This window comes from Saimiri boliviensis, chromosome 13 (genome assembly GCF_048565385.1).
Source record: "Saimiri boliviensis isolate mSaiBol1 chromosome 13, mSaiBol1.pri, whole genome shotgun sequence".
Taxonomy (NCBI): domain Eukaryota; kingdom Metazoa; phylum Chordata; class Mammalia; order Primates; family Cebidae; genus Saimiri; species Saimiri boliviensis.
In genome coordinates this window covers 87,650,774-87,665,206 of record NC_133461.1, presented here as the reverse complement: position 1 = coordinate 87,665,206, position 14,433 = coordinate 87,650,774, and the positions used below count along the sequence as shown (strand labels likewise).

Below are 14,433 nucleotides of genomic sequence, written 5' to 3'. Positions count from 1 at the left end.
TCATGGTCCCTCAGGGCATGGCAGGGCAGGCGGGGTGAGAGTGCGCAAAGGATCCCATGCCCTGCTCCCAGACCATCTGTGGGGTGGGCAGGAGGCTTCAGGGCACAAACCAACACCTGGCTTAGTGGCGAGGACAGGCTCAGGAGAGGGGCGAGGGCTCTGTGGGAGATCGGCCCCAGCCCTGGCTCATCAGCCCTTCCCAGGGCAGGTGCTGGGGCCCAGTTTCCTGTGTGGGGTGATCTGGAGCTGTGTGGAGACCCTGCCTGCCAGGAAGGGAAGTGGTAAGGGGCGGCAGCCAGTCAAGCCGGGGCAGCATCCTCTCCTGAAATCTGCCTGGAGGGGCCAGGACCCCAGCGGAGAAGGCGGGCCTGGCTCCAGGCGGCAGAGAGGCGCTGAGGCCCTAGGGGAGCCTGGCTGGATCCGGCTAGTCCTGAGCTCTGCTTCCAGCGGGGTCTGGCCCCGTAACCCAGGCGACAAGGCCAGCCAAGACATGGCCACTGGGTGCCAGCCAGCGCCTGGGCCAGGCACCAGGTGGGAAGGGCTCTGGCAGATCAGCCCCGCATGCCCCGCAGCCCCACAGCAGGGCCCATCCAGGGCCACACACCTGCCCCCAGGAGCAGGACATCCCTGGGGCTAGAGAGTCCAGCTAGACGGGAGGGGAGCCTCGCCCTGTGCCCTTTGACTCCACTTGTAGGTGCTCTTGCTGGGCTCCTGTGCACTGCCCCACACCCTGCTCTGTCACCAGCCCCATTGAGAAGTCATAAGAGCCCAGCTGCCCAATGCCCCGCCCGGCCACAGACTAGTGGGTGACTCAGGAGTACCCTCTCCATTTCTGACTGTGATTTTCGTCCGTGCACAGCTGGTGCAGTATGGGAAATCCATTCAGCAGACTGCGTAGTTGGCTCCACCGCAGGCCTGGGCAGCCGCGAAGGTCTGCTCTTGTCCATGAGGACCTTTCGGCTCGCCGGGTTCACCCCGCAGCTCCTGCGTATGTGCCTGCCCCGGGAGCCCTACACTCTTCTCGATTCTCTCTGAACTATCAGCGAGGTCTTAGGCCTTGTTTTCCGGTCAGCTCGAATATCCCGAACTCGAGCTCCCAATTGCGGGACCTGCCTCCTCCACTCTGGAGGCCCCCCTCAAGGGAGAAACCCGTGCTGTCCCCACACCACTACGCACGCGTCAGGACCGTGAGGATCCCGCGTCTAAGACTTAAGTTTCCTCTTAAACTGCCTTCGCTACAAGTGCCGGGCCCGATCCCGAAGATGGAGGCGAGGGTAGAAGGGCCAGAAGAACCAATGGAGGTGGACGATCAGGTAGAGACCCAGGGGCAGGAGAAGGAGAAAGGGGGCCCCTCTAGCAATGGGGGAGCAGCGTCTATCTCGAGGCCCCTGGAGACTCAGGGAAACCTCGCTTCCTTCGACTACAGTCCCAGGGCCTTAAAAGAAAATGTCCATAGCAGGAGCCCGACAGAAACAAACAGGACTGACAAGGCCCAGGTGCCTGCGATGAGTCTCCACTCCCAGGGCCATGGAGTGCCCAGTGCACACAGCCCTGCCGGAGGCATCCTTCCCTTTGGGAAGCCTGGCCCAGCTCCAGCAGTGCTCCCTGGCCCAGTTCCCGGCTGCTCCCATTGGCCAGACAAGGAGGCCTCTCAGGTGCTGGGGAAAAACCACCTGCCTAGCTCCTCAGGCTTGCAGATGCGGGGGAAGGAGACGCAGTGCAAGGATCCTGAAGCTCCTGTAGCAAGCAGCTCTTCACCACCCAGAGCAGCCAGAGACAGTTCCCAACAACCAAAATGGGCAGGGCAACCCCAGCAGCTGCCACTGGTCCCTCCCGAGCAATGGAGGTGGGAGAGAGACGTAGGGCCCTCACCCGCTAAACGTCCCCGCCTATCCCTGGAAGGATCCACGGACAACATGGGGGTGTCAGGGAGATTACAATCCAGGAGACTGAAAAAGCGACAGAGGAGGATAAGGAAGAGGTGGTAAACTGCAGGCAGAGCTTTGTGAAGTCAGCCTTGGGGGAGGTGGAGGGCCATGGGCCCCAGGTGCCAGCCCTCCCGGCCTCTGGACCCCCTGACCCTGGCTGCAGCTTGTGCCTGCTGTCTCCTGCAGCCACCCGAGGAAGCTCTCTGGTGAGGGCGGCTCCCATCCGCCCTTAGGTGGAGACCCCCCGGGTGACATGTGCAAACCAGCGCCTGCTCAGGCCCCCAGCCGCATGGGAAATGTATGCAAGACCCACCTCCCGCCAGCTGGTCCCCACCAGCTTCCCCGGCTCCTCTGGCCTCCACCCTGTCACCAGGCCTGACGACCTCCTCAGAGCCTTTTGGATCACACTCAACCCCGTGTGCCGCCAGGCCACCAGAGCCCTTGCCTCCCCTAAAACGCCCTGCACCCCAGCCACGTGTGCTTGTTCCTCCTTCACCACAGCCCCATGGGCTCGCGGCCTCCTCTCCACCCCCACGTGCCTCCAGCCTGGCTGGACTTCCATGTGGCTCCACAACATGCCCCGGCCCCCACAGCTCCCCTCCACACCAGCAGCAGCCACCGGCTCCAACCACGGTGATCTCTGGACTTGGGCCCCCCGGCGAGCCCACTGGGGACCTCTCCTGGTGGAAGGAGGCTGCCACCACGTGGGGCCTCTCCAACTGCTCACATGGCAAATTCCAGCAACAGCATCTTCCCGACCACCCCCCAGAGGCTTCCTTCTGGGGAGACCCCACACCCAGGCAGATGGAGGCAGGTGAATGCACATTCATCCACCCTGATGTGCAGAAGCTGCTGGAGACTCTCATCACCAAGAAGGCAGTGATGGAGCTGCGGAAGGAGGAAGAAGGGAAGGGGGCGGACTGCCCGCAGATGACACCACTGTGGAAGGAGTGGGACGCCACGACTCTCGATCCCTTCTGGAACCAGACAGCCCAACCACAGCAGCTGCCCTGTCCGCAGCAGGTCTCTGACGCATGGCCATGGGGGACCACTTTCGGCAGAAATGCAGCCAGCTCTTCTGGGACCTCCCCTCTTTCAACAGCGAGTCCCTGGTGGCCGCAGCCTTGGTTTTGAAGGAGGCTTCCTCAGGAAACAGGCACAGGGTATCATTCCATGAAACTGCCACTTCTCTTCCATGTGAACCTGAGGTTGAGACATCCTCACAGCTTCCCCAGGCACCACTCCAGCCCCACCATGTGGCCCAGCCTCAACCTTTCACTCCAGCCAGGCCCTGGCCCCAGCCCCGCCTCTGGCTGGGATCCAGACCCAGGCCCACTTCTCACCCCGTGTCCCAAGCCTACTGTGCTCTTCTCCACCCCAGATTAGGGGCTGTGGGGCATCTTGCCTTACATCCCAGCAGAGGGCACATTCTGTCACCCCCACTGGAAAGGAGTATCTTGAACGGCCCTTGCAGAAGCGACCAAAGTGGAAGAGGGTTTTGCCGTCTCTCCTCCAAAAGTCTCAGGCTGTCCTGAGCGAACCCACTGCCCACTTTCCCTAGGAGAGGCCGGCCCCCCACAGCCCCAAGTCAGCCCCCATCCTTTCCAGGGCTGCCACCAGGCCTGAGCTCCTAGAGCACCGGTGACGAGGAAAGAGTGCCATCCACCAGGAGCAGCCCCATGGCTCGCCTGGCAGATTCCGGCCACCTGGAGACCCAGGGGGAATTCCCAAGGAGTCCACAGCATCAGGCAGAAGACATGCAGGGGGCCCACCTGCCCTCCCAGCCTTCTGAATTTTCGGGGAAGCACAGCAAGGATGGGCAGAAGACAGGATTCAGGAGCTCTGGAAGGTTCTCTGGGAAGGGGTGCTTAAGGTCCAAACGAGAGCCAGACCCAAGCCGGGATCGAGGGCAAAAGCTGGAGAGGATCCCAGCAGATCCACCCAGAGGCTCAGGAAGGACCTCAGTGAAGCTTCTGGAGGAAGACAAGCAGGAGGCAGAAGGTGACTTCAGGAGGCCCTGGAAGAACCAATCAGTAAGTTCCGCACCTGGGGACCCAGACAAGAAGCACCTGGAAAATAAGCTGCAAGTCCATCTGGGCAGGAAGGTGGGGAGATCAAGGAGGGCTGGATCCCCATGCCTGTGCTTCGCTGCCGGCTATGGCCAAACGTGCTTTTCCCAAGTCTGACACCCAGCAGGACCCTGGGAAGCTGGCACCCAGGAGAGGTGGGAAAGCCCACGTGAACACCTCCAGGAGCTTTCCTTCCTCCGTCCCTGCACCCAGCAGATGCTGGAAGCACATCTTTTAAGGTTTCATGTGAGGCACAGGTGGGGTCCACACCTCCGGTCCCTGAAGCCCATAAACATCTGGTCACGTGAGGCTCAGCCCCCGCCCCTCCCACACTCCACCTGTCCCCCCTTGGCCTCCTGCGAGTCTAGGGTTGAATCTGTAGCCGAGGTTGCCATTTTCCTGGGAAAACCTCCCCAGAATCATCCAGGAGACAGCTGGACAATAAGCAAGTCAGTCCCCACTGTGAGTGGCCCTCTCCCTCCCCCACCACCTGAGCAGAAGGAAGTCCAGAGGGCCCCGAGAGGGTCCCAGTCAGCTGACACCTATGGGCGATCAGAGGTGTCTCCGACTGGACAGGAGGACAGGGGGTCTCAGCCCCTTACGTTCAGCCCTGGGGGCAGAACCTGGCACAGGGAGATGGTCCCAGGATCCAGGGAAACTATCCTAGAGGCATGTCGAGTCCAGCAATGACTGAGAATGAGCCATGGCCTGAGAGCAAGAGCACGTCCCTGGGAGATCCCTGTAGTAGCAGAACCCTGCAGGAGCTCAAGGGAGGGTTCCAGTGGGCAAGTGCCAAGGATGCCCTGGGGCCCCTGGAGGTGGGGGAGGAGAAGCCTCCCGCTTGGGAAGTCACCTTGGAAGCCAGCGTGAAGGCAAATTCTGGAAGCATTCAGGTGGATCTGAGGAGAACAGGGCCTCTGGGAAGTACTAGTAACCCCTCAGTGTCCACAGTCTTTGTTGCCGAGAATCCAGGGCAGCTGTGCCTGAGAGCGCAGGTGGTCAGTAAGATGGAGCTCATAGTGCAGATGGATCCAGAGGAGCAGCTGCCAGGCCGTGCCTCCGGCATCCTCCTCCAGGACGGCGCCACAGGCACCACGTGGACATGCTCCCCGCCACAGACATGCCACCTGCTCAGGCCCCTCTGTCCATCTCCCAGAGTGTGTGCAGTAAGAACACCACAGCTTCTCAGGGGCCATGTGACCTCCTATGGAAGGGAGGGAAAGGCCCGGGGCAGCAGGAGCCTGGGAGCCCAAAAGTGAAGGCCCGGCAGAAGAGTCAGAAGGCGGTGGGCTCTGCAGACAACAGCAAGGCCCACAGGAGGCCCAGACCAGGGGAGCCAGGACACGGGACCAAGAGACCCAGCACCTCAGAAGCCAGTGGGAGGAGCCACCCTGCCTACGCCAAGGAAATAGGAGACAAACAGGAAAGGAAATATGTCCACCCTCAGCCGGAGAAGGGACAGGCACCACCAGAAAGCAACTTCCGGAGACAGATAAGCCACCCTCTGCAGGGTGTAATTCCCAGGAAAAAAGGCGCAGGGCAGGAAGACGTCCTGCAGAAAGGCAGGCCTCGGGCAGCGGGTGTCCAGAGCCACGAGTCTGGCCCAGCAAGGTTGTTCATGGACAGCATGGCTGATGAGGCCCGGGCCATCATCAGAGTTGTGGGACAGATCCTGGTGGACAAACTGGGGCTTCAGCAGGGACGTGGTCCCTCAGAGGTCAATCGCCACAAAGGCGACCTCCATTCCCAAGACAATGTGCATTCCTACTGCCACAGGGGTTACTGCCACCAAGAACACGGCAGAGAGATGTGCATTCTGATCTGCTGCCCCAAAGCCACTCCCAAGGGCCATGACTGTCACGTCAAAAATAGGGGCAGCAGAGACAGCAATTGGGCCCCAGATCCCAAGGAGCCTGCATCCCCAGCTGGTCACCACTACCACAGGCCACCGGTGGCAAGCACCTCGGGCAGCCCCATCCACAGCCGCAGGAACTGAGGTCCTCCTGAACCAGACCAGGCTTCTCACACCTCTCCTGGGGGAGACAGCGGGTTCTACTCAAATAAAACTGGACACCTACAGAACAAACCTGTCCTGCATGGGTGATTACAGACCCCATGTGTTCCACAGAGAAGTTCCCAATACACCTGCTTTCCCTGCAGAGGTGGTAGCTTCTGTCTGTGCCATGCTAGGGTACAGGAAAAGGTTCATCGTCCACTCCTCCTGAGCGCAGCTTCCAGAAGGGCTAGAGCTGAGCCTGGAGGAAGCTGACAGGGATGTGGAGGACTCTCTCTTCTCCCTGTGCCCACACTGTGTCTGGTTTCAAAACTGGATTATGACCCAGAGCCTTTGAAGGACAGCAAACCCTATGGAGACCCTGCCTGGGCTCTGGCTGACTGCATCCCCCATTCTCACCAAGGTGATTTCTGTGCTGCTGTACAGGCTGAGTCTGCAGGGGCCTCACGGACTGAGGGGGTGGTAGGCTCCCCTCAGGCTGGAAGAGTGATGGATCCAGTAGCCTCCCTGCCCTGTGGTAGCCTGGGAATGTGGGGGTGTCCTGTACTGGCCCTGGGTCAGAGGCGGGACAGCTCCTTTTCCGATCTCCTGATGGGGAAGAGATGACATCTTCTCCAGGCCCTTCCCTTCCTGCTAGTTTTGGGATGGACCGGAGCCCTGCCAGCATGTGGCTCAGCCTTGATAACACCCATGTTTGCATCTGGTGTCCCCTTACTCACTCTCCAGAGCAGCCTACAGGACAAGCCTCCCAGCCCACTAATGAGTGTGGGGTTGGCGTGTCAGGCGCGCCCAGGGATGCTGCCTGCCCCTCTGGTGGGACTCTGTGGTCAGGAACCAGCAAAGGGGACCTTAGGTCCAGGGTGGGAGGTGGGAGAAGAATCAGGAAAGATGCACATAAGTTCGCAAGTGCAGGATCCACAAGCTGCCCGCTGCTGTAACCAGGGTCCTTGCAGTCTGGTGACTGCTACAACCAAAAGTGGCCAGTGCCACTCCCAGGGGAGGCGGACCCCGAAGGCAAGGGCTGGGCTGGGTCACACAGCGCATCTGTGGCTCCAGGCCCAGGTGCTGGCAGGGAACACATGGGGCCTCAAAGGATCTAGTCACATGGTTGGCAGGCATAGTCCCCACAGGGCAGGGTCCTGTACCCCCTCTGTCCTGGTGCTGGTCCCTCCTGGGCATCCCCAGGGAAGGCAGGAGCAAGGGCTGAGCACGCAAGAGCTGGTTCCCCAGAGGGCTGTGCCCAGGGCCCTTCTGCCCAGGGAGAGCTTTATATCTGCAGGGGTGATGGAGGCTGAGGACAATGGGACAGGCCTGTCCCCAGGCCTGGTGGAACCCATGCAGGGCACCTGTTGGGAACAGGCTCTGGTGTCCCTTTGGGCATCCTGCAGCAGAGGAACCCCACAGAGACCCCATGTAGAGCCCCACACTCAAAGATTCCCACAGAGACCCCCAAAGGGACCCCCATATTCACAGAGACTTTCAGATTCCCCACAGTGACCCCCTGAGGTCCTAACAGAGATTCTGACTGAGACCCCCCATGAAGACCTCCCCCAGAGAGACTCCCCCCGCAGAGAAACCCCTGACAGAGACTTACACAGAGACCCTTCAAAACCAACATGGAGATCTCCACAGAGACCCCACCCCCCTACCCCACAGTGACTCTAACAGAGACCTCCAAGAGAAAATGTATCAAGGTCACTTTATTACCCCCTAAAATACCAAGCACTGCACTCACTTGGTTAAAATAAGAGGTATCTAACTCCTTACCAGCAACAGCTTTCTCCTGGTGGTCCTCTGCCCTCTTCCACGTAAGATTCCTTGAGACACTGAAAAATTGACAAGCCTCCTCTATCAGACAGCATCCAACTTAGCGACAAGCCTCCTCCATCAGACAGCATCCAACTTAGAGACAAGCCTCCTTCATCAGACAACGTCCAATTTAGAGCGACCCCTGACCCGCTGACAGACCCTTCCCCAGATCACCCAGTCACAGCCCCCACGCGGATACGAAACTGTAAGCGTTGATGATAGAAACAGTGAGAATTCCTCTGATGCCATCCTTCTGAGACTGCCCTCAGCTCCTCTGGCCATGCCCTTCTCTCCCTGTCAAGGGAATCCCCCACACAGGGTCTAGGTTGGCCTTGCTCACAGGGCTCCTGCGGGCCTCGCACTGGAGCACATGGAACAGGAATGATCTCAGCTTGGACACAGCTTCCTCAGAAAACCTTCTCCCACTCCCCTGTGAGGCCAGGCCCCCTGTGCTGGATTATGGTATGTGTGTATATATGGTATACCACACATACCATATATACACAGCACTCATACACACACACAAACACACATACCACATACACTACATACACACATCACACAAACACACCTTGCACACCACACAAACACAGCAAATACACACACCATACACACACACCACACATAAACCACACAAACACACCATGCACACACATACACCACACATCACACACCACATCATATACACATACCACAAACACACAGCATACACATGAACACACAACACACAAACACATAGCACACACACAAAACACACACCACACATAAACATACACCACATACACACATCTGCACTAATGAGCCTGAGAAGCACATGAGATGCCCTCTGTTCCAAAGCTGAGTTGTTAGAGCCCCTCTGGGTAACACTAAGGCTGTTCTCCAAAACACTTCTGCCTGCTAGGATTTGGAAGAGCATCAAGAATTAGTTTACCAATTCTTCTAAGAACACACTTTCAAAAAATAATTATATATTTGCACACACACAATATGGGTGTGAAGGTGTGCATTGGGGCTTTTCTTGTATAATGGGAGAGAAGGCAGCCTTAGTGCCCAGCATTTGGAAATGCTTGAATAACTTATATTTTATCCAGCAGAGAAGTACTAATCAACTGCTTTTTTAAGAAACATGATTTTGCAATATCTTTGGAAGATGCCCACAAAATACTTATTAAGAGAAAAAAAGCAGCATATAAAACTGTAATAAAATAATTCTCCAAAAGGTTAATGGTGTTCTTATTAGGCCATTCTTGGATTGATATAAAGAAATACCAGAGAATACTGGGTAATTTATAAAGAAAAGAGGTTCAATTGGCTCACAGTTCTGCAGGCTGTGTAAGTATGGTGCCAGCATCTGCTCAGCTTTTGGGGAGGCCTCAGGGAGGTTTTGCTTATGGTAAAATGTGGTGGAAACTGGTACATCACACAGTCAGAGCAAGACACCTCAGAGGAGAGACGCCTCACACTCTTAAATAACCAGATCTCATGAGAACTTACTCACTGTCTCAAATACAACAACCAGATCTCACAGGAATTCACGCAAAGACAGCACCAAGCCATGAGAAATTTGCTTTCACAACCCAAATACCTCCCATGAGACCCTCCTTCCAGCACTGGGGATTACAATTCAACACGAGATTTGGGCAGGGATAAATATCCACACTATATCAGTGTTTATCATTTAATGTTGCTATTATGAGTGTCTTAAATCCCTTCTTTGGACTCTTCTATATTTTATAACTTCCCTATAATATTCTCTACATCTATAATTAGAAAAAATAACAATAATAGAAGCATAAGGAAGAACCCGCTGCTTCCTCTTTCCTTTATAACTTCTCATCCCTACCCTAGTTTTCCAGTGGTGGAATTTTCCAACTCCTTTTTCCCATGCTTAAACAAAAAGTAAGCAACGCTGAATCTGAAACCCAGGCCAGGTCAAATGTATTTTTCTTCAGTAAAAGAATATGCTCCAGCTAAATTTCTCTCCTCGTTTCTCCTCCCACCACCCTACTCATTCTTAACTCCAACACAGAGGCTCTTCACAGAAGCTGCAAACAGCAACCTGGTTTTTGACTGCACCATAATCCTCTAAGGTTTAGATTGTCTCATCCAGAATTAAATTAAATAAAAGAACTGAGAGAGAGAGGCTGAGAGATTGAGAGAGAGACTGATCTGGATACAGGCTCCCTAGGTGGAATCTATCCAACTCAGGCAGCAATGAATGAGGAATACAGGCTCTTTCCCACATGTTTGGAACCGTGGCCCTGAGCCCTGAGCTGTGCATTCCATTTATCCTCTTTGTGGGCTGAACAGATGAAATTGCTTTAGCTGAAGGAAGTGGCACGAATTTACTTATTTATTAGATCTGCAGGATACATCCATCACACCGACCTCTGGATCAACTCAAATCATGAGACAAGCACACACTGGAGCAGAGAAAACAGCCCAGACGTGTTCATGCACCTAGAACAACAGGATGGCAGGGTCACCCTCTGTAAGTGCGCATAGTGCGGAGGAGAGTCTGGCCAGCACGAGGCAGCTCCCCATTCCTAGAGATGTAATTGATTGTTTTGCAACTTACAAGCGATCACACAACTAGGAAGAGAAAACGCTGTTATAAGGACTCCAGTTTCCATCAACCCAATCCTTTCTTCCCACCACTGCAAGACTGTAACTGAGGCTACTGCTGAGAATTTAGCAGCCTCCTGGCTCTAGCCAAGTACACAGAGCAATTCATCCAACACATCATTCCTAGGACAGTTCTTTTTATTCTTCTTTCCCTTGGCCTCTCCCTGAAACCCTCCACTCCTCCTTGCCCCTCCTCTCACAGACAATAAAGCATTTAACAAAGAATGTGGCTATCCTCCATCTCACCTTTTCTGATAAGTCTCAGACTGCAATGCCATGGGGTTCATCTCTGATGAATATTAACATTAAGCTTTTCTCCCTCCCAGCATCAATCTCTCCTTTCAGATCTCAGAAGTCAGCCTCCCCTCCCTGCCTTGCTGTTCCCCTCTTCCCCTTTCTCACACCCCCACAATAGTCTCCTTTCCTAAACAGAAGCAATGTGCTAACGTGTCCCCACCTGAGACAGAGAAAGAAGGCTTTGTTATACCTGCAAGAGCCTAAATATTAGCATCATTTAATTACTGCCATTCTCCCAAGCCAACTTCTTGGCAGCAGGCTCCTCTTGTTAAATAGGCTTTTAAGTTTTCCCAGGGAGGCAGCATCGGAGATAATTTGTGAATGGAGACTAATTTGGGGTGTTGCTGCTGGTATAAAGAGGTGACTTCAAGGTAACTGGGTCTTCAAAGACAAACTGGGAGAAAGATTATGTGTTTCCTCTGGGCACAAATCATCGTTTGGAAATGACCACTAGTCTCAGATTCAACGTCTTGGGCACAAACCAGTGGACTGCATTATTAACTGGCCCAGGTTCAATTCTTTCTTTTATTTTCTTTTCCAAACACAAGGACAGCCAGGTCACATTCATGATGCCTTTGGTTGCCAGGACTTGTTCTCTTGGTTGTTTGCTCAGGCGAAAGACAACTTGACTTTCGTCTACTGGAATGTGCCTCAGCCAGGGGTGCCCAGTTGACCCTAAAAAGTGTCAGAACTTTTCAAGTCCTGAAAGGTCACTTGATCTGTAGAAAAGAGCAAAGTGATGGCCAGGTGCAGTGGCTCACACCTGTAATGCCAGCTACTCGGGAGGCTGAGACAGGAAAATCACTTGAACTCAGGAGGTGGAGGTTGCAGTGAGCTGAGATTGTGCTAGTGTACTCCAGCCTGGGCAACAGCACAAGACTCTGTCAAAAATAAAAATAAAAAGGAAAGAGCAAAATGTTCCCCACCTGATGTGACAGCATTTCTGGCAAAACGGCTGGTTCTTGCTGCATTTGTTAGTGCATTTTATACTGCATTCAAAGAATCTCATGACAGCTCTAACTTTGCCTGGGCAGAGCGTAACCCTCCCATTTCCTTATGATGTTCTCATGAAAGGTGTCTGATTATGGATTTCTTTGTTTTTGTTTTTATTTCATTTATTTATTATACTATTCTTAATACAGTCAACTTATGACCAATAGCTGGATTATTTATGCATGGTGCAGAAATGCGTCAAGAACCCCAAATACAACAGCTGGTCCTCAAGCAAGAAATCCTGCCTATATTATCAGCGTACTTTCCCTGCCTTTAAAGTCGGCTTGCTGGCCGGATGCAGTGGCTCATGCCTATAATCCCAGCACTTTGGGAGGCAGAGCTGTGCGGAGCACTTGAGGCCAGGAGTGTGAGATCAGCCTAGCCAACATGTGAAACCCCATCTCTACTGAAAATACAAAAATTAGCTGGTCGTGGTGATGAGTGCCTGTAATCTCAGCTACTTGGGAGGCTGAAACATGAGAATCGCTTGAACTCAGGAGGTGGAGGTTGCAGTGAGCCAAGATTGTGCCACTGTACTCCAGCCTGGGCAACAGAATGAGACTCCATCTCAAAAACCAAACCAAATCAAACCAAAAACAGTTACCAAGCTTAGTTCCCATTGTCAAAACTGTAAAGATCACACTAATAATATTATTAATTGCTTGCCTTGATTATGCAATTCTACAGTATTCCCAGCTCATTTTTTAGTCCTGTTGTGCTCAATTTTGGCCGCCGGGATCGCGGGGGAAAAATCAATTCATTCCATTTGCCATTCCCAATATTATAGGACAGGAAAGAGTTAACACCTGCATGCCTGTCTTGTCTATATATATGTTCTATTTTTTTTATATAAAAAGCTAAGGACAGTTGTATCTTACAAGTTCCAGCATCAGAAATCACTTTTAGAGCATCAGCTGGTTCTAAACTATACAATAGCTAATGAAATCACAGCAACAATCAAGAAAACATATGGCAGGATCAGAGAGATGTGTTCAACTTTGAATTTGGGGTGAACTCTGCAGAAAGAAATTAATGGTCACTTGGTCAAAAGAGAGAGAGAGACAGAGTACATTTCGCCACAGTGACAAAACGTTCTTATTTTTTAAAAAGAAAACAGCCCCTCTGTTATCCTACTATTACATCTGTTTAGAAGACATGTATCACACTTTTTTGTCCCATGCATTTTTTTTTTATTATCGGCTCCAAGGTGATCATTATTTATAAGTATCTGTGTAACATATGCAAAAGGTACTTGCTTTTCAGCCAGTATTCTTTGGGAATCTTGTTCAGATGGGGGATGCAAGGGGTGTGGAGTACAGAAGTAGAGAAAAACAAGAAGAATTAAGAAAGATCATTTAGGATGTTTGGAACATTACCAGAAATGGAACTTACAAGGCCCTGATGAGAAAGGTGATACAGGAGGTCGGGACTGCCTGCTTAAAGAATGGCCCCACTCAGAATTCTTAATGTTATTCTTTTTACTTACCAATAATAGTGCTCAGTCTTTAAAGACATGGATCACAGAAACTGGGAGAGAAGGTCACATACTGGTAGATGCCAGCCTCCACTGTAGTAAGTCCTGCTGGGCATCCCAAGGTGGGTCCTGGAAAGCTCAGGCCAGTGTGAGCTCTTGGAGCCTGGAGTTGGTGATCAGAAAATTATCAACTCCTGGAAAAAGCAAGGGCCCTCAAGACCATCTCAGTTACAATTCTCCTTTTACCAATGAGAATAATTTACACTTTTGAATCTTGCCTGTCTAGTTCTATATCCATTCAACATATCTGCTTTTGATGGACTCCCAGATAAATGCATGAAACGTAAATATAAAGAGATCGTGTGTGTGTTTAATTTCCTGTCTTAATTGTCTTCCAGTGCCTACACAGGCTGCCAGGTTTCTTATTTGCTGCCATTTGGGGTATAAGGTTTCTCCTCACCAATTCCTCTACAGTTCCTATAAGAGCTCTGAGCCAGAACTGGGCAGTTTCTTTAGAAAACACTCTCTGAAATATTTTTAAAGAACTTCACAGAGTCCTTGTTATCTAATAGATCGCTCAAAACATTGACTCCAGGCATATTTTCCTTTCTGTTTCATCAAAGGAAAATAAAGATGAAAAGCCTTTTAGTAAGCACTTACACCCTATTAGGAAATTGTTTAAGTAAATCACTTTGGTCACAAATGTTAGAGGCAGTCTGACTAAAACAGTCTATGTCAGTGGCTAACTTTAATAAATGCTAACTTACAAATTGAGCTCATTGGCCATAATTGCTTGCAACAGTAGGCACTAAACACAGAGATTAGCATAATTGTGATTATAACTCCCATTAGCATTTGTAATGTAATTATAGCCAAGTAACGTGCCAGGATGGAAAGATTCTACTAAAGCTTCTGTCGCTAAGACATGACAAGCACATGCCCTTCCTCCAGAAGGTAGCATCATGTGGAGAGGATGGACCTGGCTCTGTGGTGAGGCCTGTAACCTCCCAGCCTCTCACTTTCACATCAGCAAAACACTTTGTGATTATTCTATATATGTGACAAGGATACACTGCTGGAAGAATGCTGCTTCTGCCTAAGATGGAGTCAGATTTTGACTTAAGATGGACACATTTTTCCACTTGCCTGAAACCAAAATGAACCTATGCAAATGAAAACAGCAAAATGTATTAAATGACATTTTTCAAGATGCTGGTTATCAGG

At 52.2% G+C, this 14,433-nt stretch overlaps 1 pseudogene; it reads left to right on the top strand.

The window, feature by feature from the left end:
- The first annotated feature begins 2,121 nt into the window (after positions 1-2,121).
- Positions 2,122-6,004, top strand: LOC101030136 (spermatogenesis-associated protein 31E1-like; annotated as a pseudogene).
- Positions 6,005-14,433: the final 8,429 nt, after the last annotated feature.